General features: G+C 40.1%; 1 protein-coding gene across 1 annotated transcript in view; it reads right to left on the bottom strand.

Moving 5' to 3' along the window:
• Positions 1 to 17,767, bottom strand: part of samd12 (sterile alpha motif domain containing 12) — a 125,296-nt gene that overhangs the window by 4,112 nt on the left and 103,417 nt on the right. The gene's annotated exons all lie outside the window — the stretch shown is intronic.

Below are 17,767 nucleotides of genomic sequence, written 5' to 3'. Positions count from 1 at the left end.
AGTAAATGAGAGAAAAAGAGGGTTGGTGGGTGTGAAAGCGCTCCCGATGGAAAGAGAAAGAGGTTGACAAAAATCAGAAAGAGCACGGAAGAAAAATAAGAGGGCAAAAAGAGAAACAATGACGACCATCACAGGAAGAGCGGGTAGTGGGGTGCAAAGCGAAACCGAGCAGAGTGACGTAGATGAGAGAGGAAATTAAGAAGTTGAGATCAAACAGGGAAAAAAAGAGAAAGGGTCGAGATAACAAGCATGGGCACAGCGAGGCATAAAAATGGATCAAGGGGATGGAATTAGAAAAATAGAAGAGAGAGGGGGGAGATAAGAGAGACAGGATAAAAGAGAGAAAGAGGGAGAGAGAGGGGGTGGATGAATAAAAAGAGAGGAGATGTAATTATAAAATGGCACGAGAAAATCAATGCAGTGAGCATCATTGTGCTTGCAGGCGCCATACAAAGGCAGCAGTGTGTCCATCAAACGTATACACACCACAACATGTCAGTGTCACACACACACACACACACACACACACACAGAAGCATTTCAAATGCAGAGTAAAGACAAGGAGGATGAGTCAGGCAGATGAAGTGGAGAGTGACATTTAGAGCTCAGTCGGAGCATGTGATGACAAGGCACAAAGATACATGCCAGCCCTGACTCTGACAACAGCTTGTGTGTGTGTGTGTGTTTGTCTGTGTGTGCGTGTGGATGCAAAGCTTGGTGCAAGGAAACAGATTTGTGATTTTCTACTTTATTCTTTTCAACTGAGGACAGTGGGCCAACACAGTACTGAGAATTGATTTAAACATTTTGAAACTTGGGGCTCAAAGTGTAGTGAGGAGAAGGCTGCCGATTTACTTTTCAACTGGTGGAAGAAGTATTCAGACCCTTTACTTAAATACCAATATGACAATGTAAAAATACTCCATCACAAGAAAAAGTCCTGCAATTAAAATCCTACTTAAGCAAAATAACAGAAGTAGTATCAAAAGTAAAAGTACTTACTCTTCCACTCGTTCCAAAAAATGGCCCCTATAACAGATATATTACTACATATTACATTATTAGACTGATAATACGGTTATATTATAGTGTGAGTAGCATTTTACTGTTCTAGCTACTTTACATACTGTAATGTAGTGGCTTCCCAACCTGCCAACTACTACTACCAACTACTTTGTTTTTTGTGAAATATTGGAGTTTTACCTCTTTCTGCCTCAAGTGGTTATTAAATATGAAACCATACGAGAGGTTTAAAGTGGTGTAACTGCTAACAACTTATTTGAAATGTCCCCGACTAGACACTGTGGATGTTACGTTTTATTGTTGTGGCCAAATTTCACTGCCTGCCCTAAACCCACTCTCCTTTACTAGAACAGTGTACCAGTAACGTTACCACTGTACTCACAAACTGTCTGCAGCATTATCAGTGTGGGTCCACTTGTTTACTATGCTGGTGTACACTGGTGTTGCATCAGCTGAGCGGAGTTAAAATGTTTTTTAATAGTAAGTGGTGCATGAATTGTATTCAAGGTAAGGCAACTTTATTTACGTAACATATTTAATACAGAGGGTAAATTCAAAGTAATAAATTCACTAAGAAGAGAGATATGGCTTCACCTCGTGTATTTTAGTGCTGCTTAACCTAGTACACACATGTAAAATGAAAGTATACTGGGATGTCTAATTTTGAATCTGATCCATTTATTCCTCTATCATTATCCTAGTGATTATTTGGCAGATAAAGCTAGTGACCCAAGCCCCCTACAAGAAAAAAGAACAAAGGTAATATAGAAATAATAAGATGTGGCACCTTTCAAAGAGCCATAATTCCCATCACTACTAGACAGTGCTTTTTGTATTATATGATATGCTTTTATTTTATAAGCTTCAATCATGTGTTTTTGTTCCTCCAAATGAAACAACAAAATACAGTGATTGTCCATACCCTCTATAACAACACATTTTCTGATGTGACGTCACTATCAAAAGGGCAACTTAACCTTCCACAATCTGTTTTTCGGTCAAAATGACTATTTTGCTAAGGTTAGGGGAACTTAGTGGTCATGGTCATGCTTAAAAAAATTGGTTGGAAATGAACAGTGCTCTCTCCATGTCCAATGTTTTGTTGACCCATGTATCCAACCTGACCTCCTCCCTACACAGATATTGCCTCTCTATAATGCCCCAACCTCCCTCCCTCTTTTGTCTCAGTCATAATTAATACAGTCGCTAGAGGTCTTCGTCACTTGGATGTAAACATGTTGTTTTGGGTCACTGGAACGACTGATACTGTCGTGCTTCTTGGGAGGATGGTCTTGTTTTTTTTAATGTGCAATCTAGTAGTTATAGCTGTCAAATGAATGTAGTGGAGTGAAGTCACATATTCCCTCTGAAAGATATTGGAGAAGAAGTATAGAGTAGCATAAAATGGTAATACAAGTACAGTGCCTAATAAACATGCTTACTCATATTCCACCTTGGCTTGGCTATTATTACACACACACACACACACACACACACACACACACACACACACACATCCATGCAAATTCAACCACCTAATATTCATCATCATTATTGGCAAACACTGCAATGCATCAAGCTATTTCTACTCAAAGGCATGTAAACATGTCAGCCCACACATGCACGCCCGCACACATATGTGTACACACACACACACACACACACGCATGCACGCACACACACACACACACACACTCCTTGTTAACTGTATTAGTGCCAGGGATTATCAGTGCAGCGGGACCACACACCACAAAAGGCTGAAATTCATTACAGTCGTAGGAGGGCCTTGACAAGCTGTCAGCATGTTCGAAAGATTCTTCAAATCCCCCTCCCCTCTCCTTCTTAAGAGAATGGTGACAATACTCAGACTCAGACTACAGATCTGTTTCCTCACTCACACACACACACACACACACACACACACACACACACACACACGCACGTATACACATGCACACATGCGGAAACATCTCCTGGTCTACATCTTCATCTTAAGGATAGTTTGCATTGTCACACGCAGAAACACCTACATTCAACAACTCTGTTCTGTATCTTAATTTCATGGGTAGTTTTAAATTGGCTCTCACCCACACACACACACACACACACTACATACACACACGCACATATTATTCTGAGGTAGTGCTGAATGGAGAGCGGGCCCAGAGGTGCAGTTCAATGACACACTCTGGATTTCCAATTTATGTCTGCATCACTACGCTTCTCTTGGCTGCCACACACACAAACAAACACACACAATACACATGCTCTGCATCTTAATATTAAGGATAGTTTGTTATTATGGCTGTGGTTACACCGATAGGAAAACATTTTCAGGTGATCAAAGAGATTATTGTTGCCATAAAACCATGCAAAACAATAACACCTTTGACACTTGCACAACCTTTATGCGAACATATTTTCCAGTCTGGTTGAATAGTCAAGTAGCAGTGTAAAACAAAAATGAGTATGATCATCCTTCAGCCAGCGCTGTTTCAGTCTTCAAGGACAGAAAAGGGCAAATTACTCTGGAAAATCTTTTCTTTAACATAATTACTATAATCTGCCAAACCTAAATTAAACAGACCAGCGTGTGAATGCCACCCTGAAATGTGAAGTGTGTGCGCTCCAGCGTCAGACGGAGAATTACAATTTCGGCATGTTTCTGTGGTGTGTAATTGCACGTGTGTGAATGAGAGGCCGAGAGAACACTCAGTTTGTCTCCAGTTATTAAACTAACCAATTACAAGGCCCACTCATCACGTTTACGTATCAAACAAAAGGGAGAGTTGATCTCTTATTAATGTACTGTTCCGCAGTGTAATTCACACACCGATTCAGTCTCATTCCCACATGCACACACACACCCACACGCACAAATAATGCTCCTGTGACCTACAGTAGCTCAGTCTTCTGTGCCACCGGTACGTATGATGAACGAGATTTGCTAGCATTAACAGATGAGCAGCTTTTCAGAGACAGGTAGTGAAATGTGTGGATCATCAAAATCTCTCTCTCTTCCTTCTTCACACTCCTGTCTTCATATCTCTTTCTCTCTCTTCCCATGGCTCTCACCCATGCATTCGTAATCAGACCTCTCTTGCTTGTTTAATCTGAGCACACCTCAGCGTGCATCCGCATCTGCCACCTCTCCGCTGTGCGCCATGCCTCGAAGTAAAAATGTGGACGAAGACGCATTTGCACTGATTCTGTCCTTCCAGCTTTTAAGAATCCATTTTACAGGCTGGATCCAGGGTACACCTGGTGGGGTATCTCTAGCAGGTTGGCTGCCACTACACACTTTTTTACCTAATAATGTACATCTTCATGATAGAAAAATGGCTTGAGTAAGTACTACAGACAAGGTACTGAGGTTGGAAAGTATTGGGAAATGGACTAAAATATGATTATACACACCTTTCTTAGAGCAGTGGTTCCAAAACTTTTTGGCTTGTGACCCTTTAAAATGAAGCATGTGACCGTTTATCACAGGTTATGGCCTTAGCGTGGACATGAGTTGTGAGCAGTTCAAAGAAAGATTGATTTTTCCTTTGCAGATTGTTTTATTTTAAAGAGTTTCAAGGGCCTGAAGAGGTAAATGATTTCACAAGTGGAAAATATATATATAATGGTTTATTTCATTTCAGATATTTAATATCTATATATTCTTGAGACATGGTCTGTATCAGCACACAAACGTCCACTATTTCCAGCACTAAATTTTGGGATTGGGTGTAGGTAATCATCCATAATGAACATAGGGATGCTGGACTGGATGTAAAGATGCACAGACAGCCAAGGACAAGTAGTATTTAGCATGAGCCTCAACATAAAAAGGAAATCACTGCATAAATACAACCCAAAACTTATAACATGACCAATAACCTGCAAGGTTAATCATTGGTTAATGATCACGATGGTTGCTGAGTGTAAAAAAGTCTGGCCAACCATCAAATGCTCTCAATAATTTATTTTCTGTATGACTCACACTCTTACAAAAGTAACGTAAACATGACTGTGGTGTGGACCATGACGGAGAAGGCCATGAGGCAAACTCTTTGCACTAGTAGGAGAATGCTTGTAATTCATTTATATATTGATTTATGATAAGTCTACTGTCCTTGTGACTCAAAGGCATCCAGCAGAAGGTACGGTTGTTGTAGCAGCCAAATCACAGCTGCCACAACTTAGGAAGGCACTGATACATATAAGCACACACGGATTCATACAAGCCAATATATATTTATTTATGTAGTGTTTTGAGCCTCTGTGGTGCTCAGATAAGGTTTAGAGAGCCTTGTCTCCCAGAGTGTGTTCAAAATAGGTCATCTTATTCTGCGACTCTGAGCAAGCATGCCTGCTTCTTTTCCTGCCCCGATTTCAACAACATAAACAACTGACAGGAAGTTTCCCCTTCTCTCTACATCTATCTCTTTAAAGCAGCACTCCTCATCAGTGTAACCCAGTGAGGTTAAGTAAATAAGTCTATTTTATGCAGAGCAAGAGACAGGGGAATGGTATGCTTGTATTTTTGGTATTCTAACACACACACACACACACACACACACACACACACACACACACCTTACCTCCATGCTTCAGCCTCCTTTAGTTGCTCAGCAAGAGGACTGTCAAATAAGCTCAGTACCATTTCTTTACTGTGCTGCTCTATCATGCAGGATATCTCTCCTGACACAGAGCTGTCATGGCCTTCAGGGCTTAAAGATGGCAATGCAAAGGAGCAAAAAGTGGAACAGTAAAAACAAGCCCCTCATTTCAGTGCATGGATGCTGACATTTCATGCGTTATCGTGGGCGAGAGCACGGTCGTATGTGTGGAAATTTCTGTAGACATGCCTTTAGATGATTCATGGTGTTAAACAGGAAAGCACAATACTCTACTTTTAATATGATAACATTACGGGTGCCATTAGCCCAAGGCTTTAGCAACAACTTCGGTGGCTACAGGTTTTTTTTAAAAGATGGTGGCAGTCAGAGTATTTCATCACGATAAATGAAGGGAAGAAATAGCTGTGATGCTGCATGTTTAATTCTAGCTCTTAAATGGTTTCTGTTGATTGAACAGAGCAACACTGAACAGCCTGTGGTAGAAATACCTACTGAGATGTGAAAATGACAATGTTTAGGTAAATATGCTTATTTGCTTTCTTGCAGAGAGTCAATCATAGTCCAGGAAAATAGCCATAAAATGGTCTGAAGTCAGGTTTTTGTAGGGATTAAACAAACGACATATAACATGTTAACAGTGAGTTTTAGAGGTGCTGGTAGGTGGATCTTTGGACTGAGCTTTCCTCAATTTTCTAATCATTGTGCTAAGCTAAGATAACATGTTGCTCACAGTAGCTTCATATTTACTGCACAGATATGAGAGTGGTATCAATCGTCTTATCTAATGCTCAGCAAGAAAGCGAATAGATGCATTTCCCAAAGATTTTATGTTAATTTGTCTTCCCTTGACCTCAACCTTCGTGGGATTAATTTGTCAGGTATCCAAAAACACATGTTTCCATCATTCATTATTGACCTTGGAAATATTATTGTAGTTTCACAAAATACTCCTTTCATCCACATCATGCAGATGGAGTTTGTTCAGTTCAATGTTCAACTCCTCACTTAAATCACCTGACTAAAACTGAAGCACTTCCATAACATCTGAGCAAACTGCATTCGCCGTTAATGGCTATGTGATGGGGCTGGAAGCTCTGGAAAAGTGTCCAGAAATATCTTTTTTACAAATCTGGAAGAACCAAGAACTGAATAAGCCTCTTTGATGAAAGGCAGAATGTCTTCAAGTAACTTTAATCAAGTCCAGTTGCCCTTGATTTTTAACCCACCTTGGATAACTATGACCTGGATGACTGAGAAACTTCAGAGACAACTTTTTTTTTTCTTTCTGTCACTCAACTGAGTATGTTGTCCAGTTAATTTACTACATCACACACATATGACAAGGCATTAATTGATTAAATCACTTTTAATAAAAACTTTAACCATTCTTTTGTTGCAGCTTCTCCAATGTGAGGATTTGCAGCTAATTCATTGAAAACTCAAGGGGCCTCATGCCAGAACTACTCGTACTAAAAAAGATTTGGGACAAACACATAATCAGCCCTATTCCCTTAATTCCCTAATGCTGATGCTCAATGTCATTTTATGAATGGACACTTCCTAACATATGGCACAGGAGGCGTAGTCTTATGTGCCATTATTTGGCCGTTAATTATAATAATTTACAATTCTTGTGAACGCATGTTCAATTACGCACAGAAGGCATTCGTCATGTTTACGTGGGTCATTTACACAGTTATCTGAAGTTAGGAGCGAATCCGACGTGGCACCCTCATAAGAGCCCAATGTTCTAATTAATAAAGAATAAATAAAAATTCTAGAAAGTTAATATAAGGATACAGAAATGTATCTTTGTGTTTTAAACTGTTGGTCGGGCATTTGAAGTCTTGGGCTTTGTGTAATGACAGACATGTTTCACAACTTTCTGATATTTTATAGACCAAACGGACAACTGATTAAACATAAATATAATCAAAAGATTAACTGATAGCTTCGAACACTCTGAAGATCTGGTTTATTTTTGTTTTCTCGAGTGAATTACACATTAGACACCCATTGAGGAAAAGAGTGAGAAAGGGAGAGGGGTGGAGCAAAACAGAGGTAGAGTGATGAGAAAGAGAAGAAGAGCTAAAGACAAGTGGACATGGTGAGTGACTGAACTATGAACTCTCCGGTTCCTGCTGACATTGATGAATACCTGAAGAATGCAACACAGTTGAGAGCTTGGCTACGCCGTCATTAACCTTGTGAAACCTCAGCCTGCACTGGTGATTAACGACATCCCATTATGTTCTATTAAACGGCAGCAGAGGAGGGTCTCCTCTCTCATACCAAAACAGCACATTATTGCCAAGGAACTACCTTCCCTGGGCAACATGCTCCCACGGGGACCAGAGTATTAAAAATCCAGGTCCCAGCATTTTACATCTGCTAAGAAAGATTTGTTTGCAAATTGCAGAATGACCCAATGTAGCCTAATGTCCTCTGACTGCTGCTTCTTTGCGTGCCACTTACATGTTTCCCCTCCCTGTCTTGTTCAAAGGTCTGTTATTGTTTATTACAATAGAACTCAGAGGAGTCCCCATAGAGGGCTCAGTGATAAGCAAAATACTCTGACACAGAAAGGAGGCTTTTACCATATGAAAGGCAGGGGAGACAAGAAAGAGAGAAAAACGAAGAGGGGAATGGGAAATGCATAAAGTGAGAAAAGATAGAGGTGCTGGGACGGGGTGGAGAATATGTATGTGTGTGTAAAAGAGAAAGAGAGAGAGAGGGGAGAGAGACTAGGGCGGGCGGGAGGGGAAGATAAAGGCAGAGCTGTATTCCCTGATGTGGCTGCTGTGTGTTGGCTCTTTGCAGCTCCTGCTCCAAGGATTACTGCATTTACACTTCAGCTTAAAAATAGCCCCCGTGATAATTTATTTAGCTGGAGCACGCCATCCAGCATTGTGTTCCCAAAGAATAGTCCCCCCCCCCGTCTGAGTCTCTTCCTCTATTCCTCTCTTTTCCCTCCCTATATTTTAGCAATGATATTATCTCCCTCTTCGTATTCCTTCCTCTTAATCTCCCACTCCCTAAGAAACTTGCCTTCGCTCTATAAAAAATAAAACACAAATTAACAAGAGGGTATGTTTACCTGCACAAACCTGGCCACTGATTATATTTCTTTCATAATCATATTTGTGCTTCTAAATTGGTTACATGAGCCTCTGGTTCCCTTTGACTCAAGTCCAGTAACACAATACTTATTCCGTAGTATTCTGTTGCAATTTTGCTGATATGTTCTTGGACCCATAAGGATTTGGGAGTTTAAGTTTGCACAGACGGCAAATAACAAAAAAAAAGGAATCTGTTTATTAGAATAAACCAGTTCTCCAGATGCATAAAGCTCTGTGTACGTTCACAACTAAAACTAAATGCACAAAGACAGAAATATGCACCCACTTATATCTATAAACCTTTTTGTATGCAAGGTTATAAATAAAAATATGAAACTGAGCACATGAGCCTGATTTCAACTCCCACAGTCAACTATATCTTAGACAAGTAACCATCATCAGGTATTTTCATATATACTGTTAATATAAATGAAATGCATGATGAAGGTCACTTCTATTCAATACGTTTACTAAGACTCAATGGTGTGTAGGAGATGATTTTTAAATCAGAATGAATACAGGTATGCCGAGATCACTTTTCTTGACTCGCTCATACAGTTAGCTGTGAACATGAGCATGGTGATAATCATCTGTTCGTTTATCAATAACTCTCTCTGCCCTTCCAGTCTTTAGACTCCTAGAAGCACAAGTTTGTCTATTGTCCTCAAACAACACCAGAGCAGCTGTCATTATGTGTGGCTGTGGCCATTTTAGCCCCTGTATTATGAATTTATCACATGTACCTGTAAACCACATCTCAGTCATCATCATCATCAATTGTCAGAATAGTACACAGCACAAGAGATTTTGTGTTTCAAAGTAAAAAATAAAATTAAACATGTTGAGAAAACAAATGTAATGTGTGATTGCTGTGTAAAATGTAGCCCAATCGGTACATAAGATGATAACCTAAAAAAGTAATGTTTTGTTATTAGATTCCATCTTTTCCTCTCCACTAAGTTATACCACACTCAGCTCACTGTAAAAACACTTTATGCCTGAGGTGTGTACATACTTCCGTTATAAATAACTGTTTATATGCGAGTAATGAGTAATGCATGCGTTTTTGTGCAAACTCAGCATTCATACATTTGACCGCTGATTTTTAAATATCACATTGTATGTTTGGTCTGCGTACTCCAACCATTTTATCACATTTAGATGTTTAGTTACTTATGAATTCTTCACACAGTGTAACAAAAACCACCAGACATGAGTGAAATTAGCGTTACTACACACTCTTGATTCTAGGACAAGCTCCTAAGCCAATGATATACGGCTCAAGTGAAGAAAGCAAGTCTATAACCACAGTGCAATCCAATTTGCCCTTGGGATATGCTTGTTGAGTGTACTTTGAGCATACTTGAAGGAAACGATCCCCCTCAAGTCGCTCATGCTCCGATATGGTGGCCTATCAAGACTGGAACAGGGCATGTTCAAAGTCAACAGCACTTACACATAAGATATGAGAGGCCTTCAAAGAGCAGGGACAAAAAGGCTTGGTTGCTATTTTGGAAGTGAGCGCTTCAGTAGCTGAGGTTAAAGGAGATCATCACTCTTTGTGGCACAGCGAATCTCATTTTCCGCAGAAATGTGATGACTCGACAGCAGTGATGTAGATGGTGGGAACCGGGAAGTGGGGCTCACAATAAGGAAGGAATCGCAATGTATTCCATTCAGCGCTTTCTCTTTTCTGTCTCTCTGTCTCACTTTCAACAGCAACCCTGAAAACTGTTGGCGTATAATGATGACCTCACATGGCGCCATGGCTCACAAACACTGACAACTCTTATTTCCCTTTGTGAGGGGATCTTATTTCTCTCTATCAGGTTTCTGCTCTTCTGCCAACTGTAAGCAGTTCTGTGGTGAGATGGCAGCACTGCATGTTGCCTTCTTTCCAAACTCTGAAATCATTCATGACAAAGTTAGAGGCAGAAAAACAGAGCTGCTTTCAGGAGGTATTACATGATATGTTAGGCCAAAAAAATTCTGTTTTATTTTAACATGTTTTAAATAATGTACACTCATGTAGACCCTGTGACCCTGTACGCAGGATAAGCGATTCACGATGGATGGATGGACGGACACTCATGTAGATCTAACATTGGCTGTTAAAGCCCTGCCTTCCCCTTAGTTACTGTTGCTAAACCTGTCGAGCTTTCCATTCTTGCACGGCACACATGCAGTTTACAGTGATGAGTGGATTAACCACTTGAAAGTCTTTGTCATTTTTTAAACAATGGGTCCTTGATTTCAGGAAGAGGTAGACTAGGCAGATTGATTTTGTTGGCTGAAATGACAACTGTCTGTCGCTGGATGATTTTATCAGCTGAAGCTAGCTAGCTCCATGAGTTGACTGAAAATGCTCTCTGTGACTGTAACTGTAACTACATACATGATACTATTTTAAGAGAGAAAGTAAAGTAAAAAGGCAGATTCCAACGTGTTTATAATCCACATAGAAGGCATAATGCTAAAGCACTGCTCTATTATTGCTAATATATATTAGGGCTGGGCACGTTAACACGTTATTATCGTGTTAACGCATTAATTAATTAACGCAGACAATTATTTTATCGCACGTTAACGCAGTTTTTAAAAAATTATTATTATTTTGAAAGCCCGTTGCTCACTGGCTCTGAATACACATACAGTCATAGGCGGAAATCATCCAATCATCATTGGGGGCAGGGAGGACAGGGGGAACATGTCCCCCCCTATCTGAGGGGTGTCCCCCCCTTAAAGACCATCTAATAGCAAACGCAAACAGGGCAATTAAAGTGATTTTTAAGTTTAGTAACATTGTGCGTCCCCCTGCCATGCCTCACAGTGGATTGCTCCACTGCCTGATTTCCCTCTCACAGGAGTCCGGTGGCAGAAAACCAGTTGAATCCTTCAGTAGTTGTGGAGCTCCAGTAATGTTAAGCAGGCTGGCAGGGCTGTTTTATGCACTTTAAACATTGGATGAACTGATTCTTTTGTCTTTAATACAGATGATGCTGAGTCATTAGTAAATTAATCATGATAAAAATTATGATAACCGATTATTTTTCTGAGCCCACTCTGTTATGAAAATATTACCTAGCTTATTTGGTAGCTTGTTTAACAGCTTATTGGACTAGAACTGGGACTGGAGATGCGCAGATTGATTAGCTGGGGGCTGAAATAGGCTGTTTATTTTTGCTTACTCGGCTCTGACTGGTGACCGGGGCCGAGCAGTGTCAAATATCCAAATTTCTGCCGGTCACATTGAACATTACAAACAAGCTGCGCTGCACCGTGTTTCACTTGTGTGCACAGACAGTAACCTCATGTCACGGCCACACACAGGCTAAAACTGTGTGTAAACAAAATGTCTTAGGTGTGTGGAAGTTATTCACGAGAGTAGAAGAAGACGCAACACTCACTACATCTGCAGAGAAACACACAGAAAGAGACGTTTTGTTTAAAGTGTTTGCAAACCACCTGTTACTGCACCTTTGTGTACATAGCAGTACATTTAAATTGTACACTACTTTAGAATTCATTATTCAATTTTGCGCATAACAATGCGATTAATCGCCATTAATCGCATGAAAATCATGAGATTAATCGCGATTAAAAATTTTAATTGTTGCCCAGCACTAATATATATACAAACACACTTCATCAAATTCAATAAAGGGCAGAACAGTGGGCTCAATCCCCAGACCAGCAGGATAAATCTGGGTGGGGAAAGTGAAAAGGCAGCACTTGTCCCTCCCTCATTACCACCATTGAGGTGCCCCTGAGCAAGGCCCTTAACCCCAACTGCTCTGGTGAAGCTGGTCAGAAGCCAGCAGATCAGACTGTGGTTGCAGAAGCTGCTAACTTTACCCTTAACTCTTACAGCATTCAGGACCAGCTGCCACACAATTGGGAAATACTACAGACGGGATGTGCTATATGGAGTTAGATGATTTTTAAGTAACCTGTAACCCCACAAACAAATGTAGTTAGTAAATGATATGTAATGAAGCTTCTTTTTTTTTTTTTAAATCACTATACAGGTAGGTACTAACATTCAGTCAGAGAACAGACTTATCTGGATTTTGAGAAGAAGGGGAAAAAAGAATACTGCAACTAAAATTAATTTGGTGGTTTAAACATTATTTTATTTAATGTGATTGCAAACCTTTACAGTTGCAAGCACTGTGCCAATTTTATAAAACAATAAAATGACTTATTATACGCAAACTGCTCAAGAAGAAAACCCAAGACATTGTCTTTGTGTTTTCCTCAATTTCCATTTAATATGACTCATGCATCCATTCTGTCCACAAAGGCACCACTGATGGCATCATTATCCTCGTTCACACAGTGACAACTTCAAGAAGCAGCTTTCAGCATTTGGATGCAGTTGCCAAAGATGCAGTGTTGAAAATATATATGATCTCTTCTTAGTCTAAAGTAAGAGACGCATTAAAGAAGTGATGAAGCCCTCACACTTGTCTTTGGTAAAACTGTGTGTAGAAGATACACCTTGGTGGAAGTCCAAAGCCTTACTCTCACAGAAATAAGCAAACCATGAAAAGAAAATTAAATTTTCCTCTCTACTGAAAACTTTTGGAAACACGTTAATTCCCCTTGAGTGGATCTGGGATTTCAAGTTTAAACTAATTTGCTCGTCTGGTAATTAAATAAGAAGTCAATTATACAAACAATTAGTTCCGCCGGTGAATGCAAGCTAGTAGTACTTCTTCGAGTGTTTGTGAGTGTGATTTTCACTGTGGAAGTGCTCCTGTGTGTGCATACAATATGTGCATGTGTTCAGGCACATTTCTGATTGTGTTTTTTGCGTGGGTGCTGTGAGAGGGATCGCCTTCTTTGAGATTGCATGAGAAGTTGTTTTTATTTTCTGGGAATAGGAAAAGCAGATAATGCAGGCACATCTTCACACATTCTGATCCATTCTTAGTGCCAATACAACACACAATTATGAGACATTTCTTATATTTAAGTAGGAATAATGCAGAAACGTGTGTATATTTACATAAGTTAAATTTAGATTTTGATGATACCTCTCAGTTGAGGTATTACTCTCACTTCTGCTGCTTAAACATGATTTACAAGCAACATGATTTACAAGCAACACACACCTCACAAAGCAAGGAAGGATAGGATCTGAATCTGCAGTGTCATCAAGCAGTCTTGAGTTGCTCTGTAAGTTAAATATTCATGAATATGTGAAGGTTGCAGGTAGAAAATTCTGTTTTTTTCTTGAGACAAAGGTATCATTTCAAGTAGATAAAACTCATTGGATTTGAAATCTCAAATATTTGGATAAACTTACTGTCTGTGAAGTTCAATACTTTCAGTGGGTTATTTTGTGGAAAGTACATTTTGGCGTTGCCACTCTCACCAAACCGCCTTATCTATAGTACTGCTGCTTTGGCTTATCCATAGATTTCCCACAATGAACAACCCCAAGAGAACAGGAGCAAACATGTTCAATTTGTGAGGGACGAGAGTGCAATACAGATAATGATAGCAACAGCATATAACTGCAACAAAGTGAGTATCTCCAGGCAAAAGGGAGCATTATTTCCCTTACTCAATAGACATGATGTTTTGTAGCTGCAGTGCCACAAGAGACATTCTCTATGGTCTCTTAAATATTTTGCCGCGTATGAGTGTTGACTCAGCATTTTGTGTTGAGTCGACAAAAATGGCCAGTCGTCAACAGTTCTGACGTCATGTCAAAGATGTCTATATATTGTGTTGCAGAGATATCTACTGAAATCAGCTTGCTAACCTGCTAGCCCCGGCCTGTCCTGTGTTGTAATACCACTTGTGCCTTGAGAGACAACACAAAGATGGCAAAGAAAAGACCAAAACAAGAGTAAATATTAGCATGGTTTTCCACCACTCGCAACAGATCTTGGCAAGTAAAGAGATGCAGTTTGACGTTAGATTGGTAAGTAACATCTAACGTTGGGTATTTTGCGAAATGTATCTTTAGTGCAACTGACAACACAAACTGTACTGAAAAAGATTGCAAATGGTGTTGATAGATGGTTTTGATGTAGCTGTTTTCTTGCTATTTAGGTCTTTCTAAAACTGAGCTAAGCAAGCTATAATGTAAACTACAAGGTGATGCCACATGTGAAGATTATAAAATAGCAGTGATATTTTGACCAAGTTTCAGCTGTTTGGTTGAATTAAGCGTATTCTTGCCCTGCTGCTGCAGTAGTAGTTGGCTTTTTATATATTGTTTGGTTCACTCTCACTGCTCTCATTACTGTCATTGCAGCAGCAGGCGGCAATGTTAGTGTCAGACTGCACACTACCTGCCCAGCACCCAACAGCAGACAGACAGAGACTATCTGGTGAACACAGTGGAACATTTAGCAGCTATTTATCTCAGGAGTTAGTGGATACAGAGCTAAAGGGAGAGTGAGAATTGGATTTACATTTGCCATGCGGCCAGAAACACAACTCCAAATGAACACTGATGTTGCCCTGTCTACTGGATATGTAAAAAGCCAGTTGTTTGCTAACACATTTGCCATAACAACTTTATAATGTGATAATATGTCAGTGTTGTGTTTTCAGCTTGACAAAAATGGAAATCAATGAAAACAGGGTTAACAACCAGACATTTACCATTAAGGGCAGATGTCTCTCACTCACTTTCATGTGAAATAAGGGCAAGAATTCAAGTGAATTAATTATCTACTTTCAGTAGAATCATCCTGTGTATGTTTTTTTTTTATTGTTTTACAAAATTATTTCAGGAAAATGGTAATTAAAAGCACCAAGGGCCAAGTAAAAAGCTTGCTCAGCAATGGTGAATGGGTCACAGTGGGAATCAAACCCAGGTCTCCCACACCAAAGGCAAGCATCTTATCTATGCACCATCACAGCCTTCAGCATAGGTAGGTACTACACAGTCCCCCCCACTTCACTGTGAAGCGCTTTGAGTTTCAATGATAAAGCGCTATATAAATGTAATGCATTATTACAGCAAAATTGGATGCCAACTCTTTACTCCTCACTGGAGTTTAAAGTTAGCTAAGATAGAGTACTGTCTTCATGTGCTGACACTGAAAATCATCCTACCAGGACCTCACACCATTGCTGCTTCAAAGTAAACCACCTGAAATAATGGTGTATTCTGTGCGTGTCGCACACCCCTGCTGACTTTGTAGCATTAAACGTGTATTTACCAGCTGTGGGTCTGAATACATGACGAGGCTCCTGGATTCCCAGCGGGACCATACCTGCCACCGCTACACTGCATCGCCCTTGAGCTAGACACCTTAACCTTAGCACAGCACATATTCGGGTATGCATCGCATCAAGCTGGCTGTGTGTATATGGATATAATGTTAGTGTCAGGGTGTGTAGGTCCCAGTGGACACAGAGGGGGCATCTCCCAGCAATGAAGGAACTATAAGATGAATATTAATCATCATATGTGCTGAAGATCTGGGTAGAGACTCTGGAGAGTGTAGTTAAGTATTACCTATATATCCACACTCTACAGTAGTTAAGTTATGTGTGTGTGCATTTGTGTTCAAATTATACATACATTACACCGTGTGTGACAATATTATTCTTACTGTGCGATAAGATACTGATGCTCTTTGGTGTATGTCTTTGCAGGGCAAGCTAGTCTCTCGATAACATACTCTCCAGTGCCCACCTGTAGGTTTATAATAGGCCTACGTCTGGGTCAACAGACATCGGGAACACAGAGGGAGGTTAATGTGAAGCAGATAGTGTATCTGCCTCACTGCTGGCAAACATAAGCATTGTTTGCCAGATACATTAGGCACACAGTCAGTGAACGACGATAACTGAAAGAACGGCAGAAATGAATCCATTTGGAGATCAGACATCATACACACTTGAGGTATGTTCTGTTTGGATTGCTTGATACTTGAAGAACCTCTTAAGGGCCTCTTATAATCAAGCACTCTTCTTTTTCTTCAAATCAGAGAGCAGTTAGACCTAAATCTTAATCATGTATCTTCCCTCAGAATTTAGGTTTCAGACACATTAAGCTGTGAAGAGAAAGAGATCCAGAGCAGGGGTTTTTAAAGTCTGAGACTGTGGGCCTCCCCTCACACAAAGCTTGGAAAAAAGGCACCCGCAGAGTGTATTTGCTTAGTTTCACTAATATATAGCCTAATATTGCTGTTAGGGTTTACATTTTTATTGATTGTGATTCTGATTCCACTAATCGACTCTGGTTCTTATCGAATCCCATTTCTGAATCCAACCACTTCACCACAAATCTTATCACCGCTCTGTGATGTTCACCCACTTTCTCCTTGCTCATCTTCCCCTTCATGGCTAAAGTGAAAGGAGTTTCTCTACTAGAGGGGTGTCTCTGGGGACTCTCTTGGAATCATTTGCACACATCATTTGATAACTTCAATATAAAAGGTGAATGTCAGCTCACCTGTGTTTTTTACCTGAGCGTGAGACAGCAACACATGGAACAGGGTACATTCCTTTAGAGACCTGTTGAGGTAAATGCTCCGTCATATTGGAGATGCCTCCTCCCTTGCATGAAATATCCTTACTGCAAGTGTTGCATTTTGCTGTGTTGTTATCTTTTTCAGTGAAGCCAAGCCAAACTTTTGAGCATTGGCTGTGGTCCGCCATGGTCCAGGAATGTCAACAAAGTGCTCTCTTTGTTGACATACTGCATAACAAACGACGTTAGGTCGGTGTAGCAGGTCATGGCAGATAATTGGAACTTTTAAGGACTGTAAAATTTATGAACTGAAATATGCAAAATGTAAGGAACCGATAAGCAAAATCGAAATGGATGTATCTTATCGAATCCATGGTTATTGAAAATATTGTACTGATTACAACTTGGAACCGGTTCTTAATATCCAGCCCTAATTGCTTCAACATAACTTTCAGACTACACCAAATACATAACAACTGTCTGGCCTAACACATTTATTAGTTTCCGACTCTGGGAAAGTGGGAAAAACTGTAAAATTCCTCAAAACTATA

This window comes from Micropterus salmoides, unplaced genomic scaffold, assembly GCF_014851395.1.
Source record: "Micropterus salmoides isolate LMB-PRFRI ecotype aquatic unplaced genomic scaffold, ASM1485139v1 Ms_hic_scaffold_17, whole genome shotgun sequence".
Classification (NCBI taxonomy): Eukaryota; Metazoa; Chordata; class Actinopteri; order Centrarchiformes; family Centrarchidae; genus Micropterus; species Micropterus salmoides.
Note: the sequence above shows the minus strand (reverse complement) of the source record. Positions and strands in the feature narration are given on the sequence as shown.